Source organism: Podarcis filfolensis, assembly GCF_964270895.1.
Source record: "Podarcis filfolensis genome assembly, chromosome: 18".
In the NCBI taxonomy this organism is placed as follows: Eukaryota; Metazoa; Chordata; class Lepidosauria; order Squamata; family Lacertidae; genus Podarcis; species Podarcis filfolensis.
In genome coordinates, this window is record NC_139622.1 from 9,877,069 (window position 1) to 9,884,815 (window position 7,747).

Consider the following 7,747-nt stretch of genomic DNA (forward strand, 5'->3'; position numbering starts at 1 on the left):
TGGTGCAACGGGACACTGTGACAGAAACCAGAGCACACAGAAACGCCGTTTACCTTCCCGTCGCAGTGGTGCCTATTTATCTACTTGCACTGGTGTGCTTTTGAACTGCTAGGTAGGCAGGAGCTGGTACAGAGCAACGGGAGCTCACCCCGTTGTGGGGATTCGAACTGCCAACCTTCCGATCACCAAGCCCAAGAGGCTCAGTGGTTTAGAAGCAGACCACCTCTGACAGTTGTGGAAGAACATACGATCCCTCCCAGATATCCTTTTTTAAATTATTGCACATCCATGATGGTTGGTGCTCTCGACGCTGTCAGAGCGGTCACACAGGATTCCCTCTTCCACTACTGTCTGTGCCTGCAAAAGTTTGCCCCACTTCCAATCAGCGCCATTTCCTCTCCTTTTTCCAGTTGCGGCATCACAAAGTAGGGCTCGGCGATGTCGTGGGGCGGTGACATCATAAGGCAGGCCCTGGTGGTGTCACAAGGCTGTCAACCCCTGAGAGCCCCCAAAAGAGACATGGGGGGTCGAGATTTGGGGCACATGGCTTTGGGCGTGCGCCACTTTCCTTTGCTCCTTTGCCACTGTGATCAGAAGGGCTGCCGATTCCATCGGGCATCGCGGCCCATAGGTGAGAGGGCAAAGATTTTACATGGACACAGAACGACCGGGGGGACTTGGCTGAGCGCTCGCGTGGAGTTCAGGTCACCGGGAGCTGTGAAGAGCCCAATGGCCGCCAAGATCTTTGAGACCATGAGCAGACTAGGCCTGGGTCTGGCGATTGCCGGTGGCATAGTCAACTCTGTTGTTTACACCGTGGATGCGGGCCACCGTGAATCCGGTCATCTTTGACCGGTTCCGAGGCATCCAGGACGTTGTGGTGAGAGAAGGGAGCCACTTCCTCGTCCCCTGGCTGCAGAAACTGGTCATTTTCGACTGCCGCTCTCGCCCGCGCAACATCCCGGTCGTCACCGGCAGCAAAGATCTACAGAACGTGGACATCACCCTGAGGATCTTGTTCAGGCCGGTGGCGGCGCAGCTTCCCTGGATCTACACCACGGTGGGCGAGGACTACGACGAGAGGGTGCTGCCCTCCATCACGACCGAGACCCTGAAGTCGGTGGTGGCTCGTTTCGACGCGAAGAACTGGCGGAAAGAGCAGCCCCCTTTGGTCTCGTTCTGGACGACGTTTCCTTGACACACCTTACATTCGGGAAGGAGTTTGTGGAGGCCGTCGAAATGAAGCAAGTGGCCCAGCAGGAAGCAGAAAGGGCCAGGTTCATGGTGGAGAAGGCCGAGCAGCTGAAAGCTGCGGCGGTCCTCTCCGCCGAAGGCGACGCAAAGGCCGCTCAGCTCATCGCCAGCTCGCTGGCTTCGGCGGGCGACAGACTCATCGAACTGCGCAAGATCGAGGCAGCCGAGGACATTGCTTTCCACCTTGCGCCATCCCGCAATGTCACCTACCTGCCCATGTTGGTCCAGCCAGCCCAGCAAGTGAAGCCAGTATCCCCGTCCCAATAGATTTAGCCGCAATTTTAAAGCTTGCCCCATTTTTAGGGGGATTGAAAATGCAAGATGTCCTAATTAAAATGCATTGGAAATCCCTCTGTTTTCATTGTTTATTTATATATATATAAATTATATAGTGGTAACTTGGTTCCCGAACAGCTTGGCTCCCAAATGCCGCAAACCCGGAAGTGAGTGTTCCAGTTTGCAAATGTTTTTCGGAAGCCGAACGTCCAACGTGCAGGAAGCTCCTGCAGCCAATCGGAAGCCACGCCTTGGTTTTTGAACATTTCGGAAGTGAAATGGACTTCCGGAACGGATTAAGCTTGGCACTTTTGTGTTTTGCTATTTATTCTCCGTTTTTGTTTTTGAGGCTTTTTCGATTCATTTGTTTTTGTGACTGTGTGGAACCCAGTTCAGCTACTGATTGACTGATTGTGTGACTGCGGAAATGGATAAAAGTCCCCCATCCAAACAATGAGTATCACCAGTGCAGGTATGAAAAATATTTAATTTAAATTTTTATCATCTACAATACTGTCTTATTTATTTTATAGTACAGCACATTGATTATTGCTTTCATTTTATGCACTAATGGTCTTGTTAGAGAGCAAAATTCAGGTTAAATTGCTGTTTCAGAGGTTGTTTTTAAAACTCTGGAACAGATTAATCCGTTTTGCATTACTTTCTATGGGAAAGCGCGCCTTGGTTTTGGAATGCTTTGGTTTTGGAACTTTCGACTTCTGAGGTACAACTGCAATGGATGTGACTATGTAGTCCTGGTAATTTTAATGGGGGTTCTGCTTTGAGAAGGACACGGGGTCTTATTAGATGGCGCTTAGAAGGCTCCATGGTTGAGTGGGCTGCAGAGAAATAAATACATCTTTATGGCGATGATGACTGGGCTGGCGAGGGTGGAGGGCAGAAGATCTTATCCGAAAGGAAACGGCGAACCAAAGTCCCCCACATTAAAAACAAGGCACAGAAAATAACCCAACCAGGATTCTCAGAAAGTATCTCTATTAGAATATTATTTTTTTCTCATATCTGAGACAATTCCAGGCTTCCTTGATGTCTCCTGACTGCCGACGACTCCTTTCAAACAGAGAGCCTTGCTTGGTTTTCGTTTCATATCTCTTTTTCCCCTGGAAAACTGAATACATTGACTCTGTCTCATGTCCTTCTGGTGTCCCTGTTATGTTCCTGAGATTTCGGGAGGGGGCTGGTGGGACGGCTGGATTTGCATCCAGTTTCTCTGAGCTGGAGGGAAGAGGAGGGGGGTGGGAGGGAGAGAGAGAGAAAGAAAGAGAGAGAGAGAGAGAGAGAGAGAGAGAGAGAGAGAGAGAGAGAGAGAGAGAGATGGCTGTCTATGGATAATGATTATTTATCACTGTTTCATCTCCAGCATCCGCCGAGCTCAGTGTTTTATCCACAGCAAATAAATAAATATGTTTAAACAGAGGACACTGCCAAGCAGGTCTGCAAACATAGAATTGGCTCCCTTTTCCCCATCCTACCACTGCCCTCTCTGGTTCCTCTGTGGTATTTTTGGCATTTCTTCTGAGCTGGTCTGAGTTGCCCAGGCCCGAAGTTACCGTATTTTTCGCCCTATAGGACGCACTTTTTCCGCTCCAAAAATGAAGGGGAAATGTGTGTGCGTCCTATAGGGCGAATGCAGGCTTTCGCTGAAGCCTGGAGAGCGAGAGGGGTCGGTGCGCACCAACCCCTAGTGCTCTCCAGGCTTCAGGAAGCTCTCCGCAAGCCTTGGGAGCCCGTGGGAGTTCCTGCCCAGCTCCCCAGGCTTGCGGATAGCAGCCTGCATCCCAAAGCCTGGGGCGCGCTGTCCTATGGGGCGAGTGCAGGCTTCAGGAAGCTATCCGCAAACCTTGGGAGCCTGCAGGAGTTCCCGCTGGGCTCCCTAGGCTTGCGGACAACAGCCTGCATCTCAAAGCCTGGGGCGTGCTGGGTGAATCAATGGTCTTGACTTGCCTGAGACCCAGCCTTTTCCTGCGGGAGAAAGGCTTATAGGGACATAGGAAGCTGCCTTTTAGCAAGTCAAGACCATTGATCCATCCAGCTCAGTATTGTCTACACTGACCGCCAGCAGCAATCTAGAGTTTCAGGTGGGGAGGGGGCATTCCCAGCCCTACCTAGGGGGATTGTACCTGGAACCTCCTGTGTTCAAAGAAGGTGCTCTCTCACTGAGCAATGGTTCTTCCTCTAAAAATAAAGATTCCAGTCCTCATTGTTCTGAATTAAGGGAACATGGACTGCAAGAAGATCAAACCTCTCCATTCTGAAGGAAATCAGCCCTGAGTGCTCACTGGAAGGACAGATCCTGAAGCTGAGGCTCCAAGACTTTGGCCACCTCATGAGAAGAGAAGACTCCCTGGAAAAGACCCTGATGTTGGGAAAGATGGAGGGCACAAGGAGAAGGGGACGACAGAGGACAAGATGGTGGGACAGTGTTCTCGAAGCTACCAGCATGAGTTTGACCAAACTGCGGGAGGCAGTGGAAGACAGGAGGGCCTGGCGTGCTCTGGTCCAGGGGGTCACGAAGAGTCGGACACGACTAAACGACTAAACAACAACTTCTTTCCAGTGGGGACTCAGTGTCCAACCTCGGCAGGCAGACCGCAGTCCAGAGCCAGAGAACCAGAGGCAGCTAAGCAGAGGGTGGCAGGTTCCGGGTGCCAACCTTGGCATGGCTCTCAGGACCACGCCATCACGCGCCAGTTGTTCTGCAGACGAGTCCAGTCCTGCTAACCTCCAGCCGCCGTCGGTGAGCAGCAACCTGGCTCCAAACGACTGCAATCTTTCTTTTACGGGGAAAGTGAAACAATCTGAGCGTCATAACAACTTGGCCACAATAAGGAAATTTTGCTCGTGGTATGACTGTTTTCCACCTTCGTATTTCGACTCTCTGGGACCCTATCTGCATAACCTAGCAATTCCAAAATAAAGACGCGCTTTTACTCTTGCAACATTGAATGTATTGCCCTCGGCTGCACCTGAGGGATGATTCCAAATATTCCACACGAAAAACGCTTATGTCCCTGTGGAGATAGCAGTCCCGAATCGGTGGCGCATGCCCTTCTGGCTTGCACCCTTTATAAAGACTTGAGGAATGAGATTATCACCCCTCTTTTATCGTCCATTCCGGGTCGCCCAACCACTGCCCCAGTATCCTTTCTCTTGGCAGATCAAGATGAGCAGGTGACAGCAAAGGTGGCAAGGTTTTTCGCTGGGGCAATCAGAATAAGATCCACTATTTGACCATTGATTCAAAACCCCAAAATGTATTTTATATAATTGACTTTTTCTTTCTATTCTTTGTATATCATATCGTTGTTCTTTTGCTATGACCGATGGCTGATGCAAATAAAGATTCATTCATTTATTCATTCAACGTCACGACGCCCAGCCACTACCACCATTCACCGTATTTTTCGCTCTATAAGGTGCATCAGACCACAAGACGCACCTAGTTTTTGGAGGAGGAATACAAGAAAAAAAATATTCTGAATCTCAGAAGCCAGAACAGCAAGAGGGATCACTGCGCAGTGAAAGCAGCGATCCCTCTTGCTGTTCTGGCTTCTGGGATAGCTGCGCAGCCTGCATTCGCTCCATAAGACGCACACACATTTCCCCTTACTTTTTAGGAGGGAAAAAGTGAGTCTTACAGAGCAAAAAATACGGTAATTTCTCTTGGCAGCTCAAGATGAGCAGGTGACAGCAAAGGTGGCAAGGTTTCTCGCTGGGACAATCAGAATAAGGTCCACTATTTTACTATTGATTCAAAACTCTAAAATGTATTTTATATAGTTGACTTTTTATTTCTATTCTTTGTCTATCGTATTTACTGTTTTATTTATTGTTGGTTGAGTCATTTATTCTTCCTTCTTCTCTGTCCTTGAACCCCCACATGATGTTCCTGCATTGTAGGGGGCTGGACTAGATGGCACTTTGGTTCCCGTCCAACTCTACCAATCTAAGATTCCACGAGATAATCAGTCTTCCACTCCCCTCCCTTTTCACAGCTCGCTGAACACCGGTGGCTGGGAGCCAAAGCGTTGTCATCTGCGAGCCAGATCTGGGGAGAACCGTGTGTCGAGGGAGCCGGATTCAAGTTCCCAGCACCGCAAAAAAGGGAATTTTGTTGTGCTGCCCTTTGCCGGGGGCCAAGTCTGACAATTCAGGGGGCTGAATATCGCCCCCCAGATCCAAGAGTCTCAGAGCCCCTGCCGCAATGGGTTGGAAGGGTCGAATCCAGACGGAGGAGCCGACTCCTCGCTCGCTAACCAGCCGGAAGAAATGGAGCGTGTTATTAAAATCCCATTAGCACGCATTTCGCATATTCAATATCCAGAACGCCGTCAGAGGAACCCATGGCGAGGTGCGACCTCATTCGCTTGCCCCTGCTGGAGCGCTAATTTCCTACCTTGTAGGTACAAGAGAAAGGCCGTGTTAGAATTCCTCGCCGATGCAAGGACATCGTCTGCCTTCTGGGAGCCTGCAAATGGATGATCCCAGAGGCGGAAGAATGTCCTTGGGCTGGCGGAGAATTCTAACACTGTCTTTTACATGCTGCGGCGGATACGGCGCTCAGAGCCAGCTTCTCTGCCTGGTCTCCTGAGCACCGGGGGAGAGGTGGGCTGGGCCGGATTAAGAGATGTGCCGTGGGCCCCAAAGCGCCAAGGGCCGGAGCAGTGCCAGGTTAAGATGTACGCAAGCTTTAAAGACCGGAGTATGAAGTCACCCGACGGCACGGCTGGACCCTACCCCAAAATATAGGATGCAGACCTTATGCTGTTGTTGTCTAGTCGTGTCCGAATTTTGTGACCCCCTGGACCAGCGCATGCCAGGCACTCCTGTCTTCCACTGCCTCCCGCAGTTTGGTCAAACTCATGCTGGTAGCTTCGAGAACACTGTCCCACCATCTCGTCCTCCGTCGCCCCCTTCTCCTTGTGCCCTCCATCTTTCCCAACATCAGGGTCTTTTCCAGGGAGTCTTCTCTATACCCACATCAGATTATGGATCTGTTTAAGAACATAATACCCCAAAGAACCTAGGAGTTCAGATAGACTGTCTCTGGAGCTGGAGGTTCCATAGAAGAGCCCAGCAGCTGGGTTGGGCCAAAGGAGGCCTATCTAGTTCAGCATCCTTCACAGGGGCGGAGGAAGGGGGTGCGGTGGGTCGGACCGCCCCGGGTGTCACCACTGAGGGGGTGACAAAATGCCAGGCGGCACTCACCACAGAGCCTGCAGTGTGCCTGAGCCACGCATCTATCATGGGAGAGACACGGTGGCTTGGGCGCGTGCAGGCTCCGTGCTGCCCAAATGGTCCGCCTGCTGCCTCCCCCCCAGCTGTAGGGCGGCTGAGTGGGAGGAGGCAGGCAGACTCCGGAGGCCCCACGGTGCGCCCTGCCCCATGGGCAAACTGAACCTGGCACCATCTGCATTCAAAATCTGTACTCTACCACTGAATAGTAAAGGTAAAGGGACCCCTGACCATTAGGTCCAGTCGTGACAGACTCTGGGGTTGCAGCGCTCATCTCGCTTTATTGGCCGAGGGAGCCGGCGTACAGCTTCCGGGTCATGTGGCCAGCAGGACTAAGCCGCTTCTGGCGAACCAGAGCAGCGCATGGAAACGCCGTTTACCTTCCCGCCGGAGCGTTACCTATTTATCTACTTGCACTTTGACGTGCTTTCGAACTGCTAGGTTGGCAGGAGCAGGGACCGAGCAACGGGAGCTCACCCTGTCGCGGGGATTCGAACCGCCGACCTTCTGATCGGCAAGTCCTAGGCTCTGTGGTTTAACCCACAGCGCCACCCATGTCCCTTAACCACTGAATATTTTCCTTTAAAATAAAGCAAGATTCCAATTCTTATGGTTTGGGGGTGGGTGGGAATGTGAATAGGGATATAGGGTGTTGGGTTATACCAAATCAGGCGTATTGGCCTGATCCCTTTGCCAACCTACAGAGAAGGAAGCAGTTTTTTTTGGGGGGAGGGAAAGTGGGGGACAAGACAGGCAGTTTTGCTGACCCTTTTGGCAGTTAAACTTTGAAAATGAGGCTTGAAGATAGTGAGATTTTGCATCAATCTGGGTCTCCTTTTAAGACATTGCTTTTCCCTCGTTCTGAAGGCTTCGCACCCCTCATTCCAAAGTTTGGGGGTCCGATTCTCCATCGTGCACCCCCATCCTTCTCTCTCTCTCCCTCGTCTGCCTTCCAACATCT

The 7,747-nt window shown here is 51.2% G+C and overlaps 1 pseudogene across 1 annotated transcript; it reads left to right on the forward strand.

Moving 5' to 3' along the window:
* The first annotated feature begins 400 nt into the window (after window positions 1-400).
* On the forward strand, window positions 401-1,604 carry LOC310753205 (prohibitin 1-like; annotated as a pseudogene). Its single transcript has one exon. The product of its transcript is annotated as a prohibitin 1-like (transcript).
* Window positions 1,605-7,747: the final 6,143 nt, after the last annotated feature.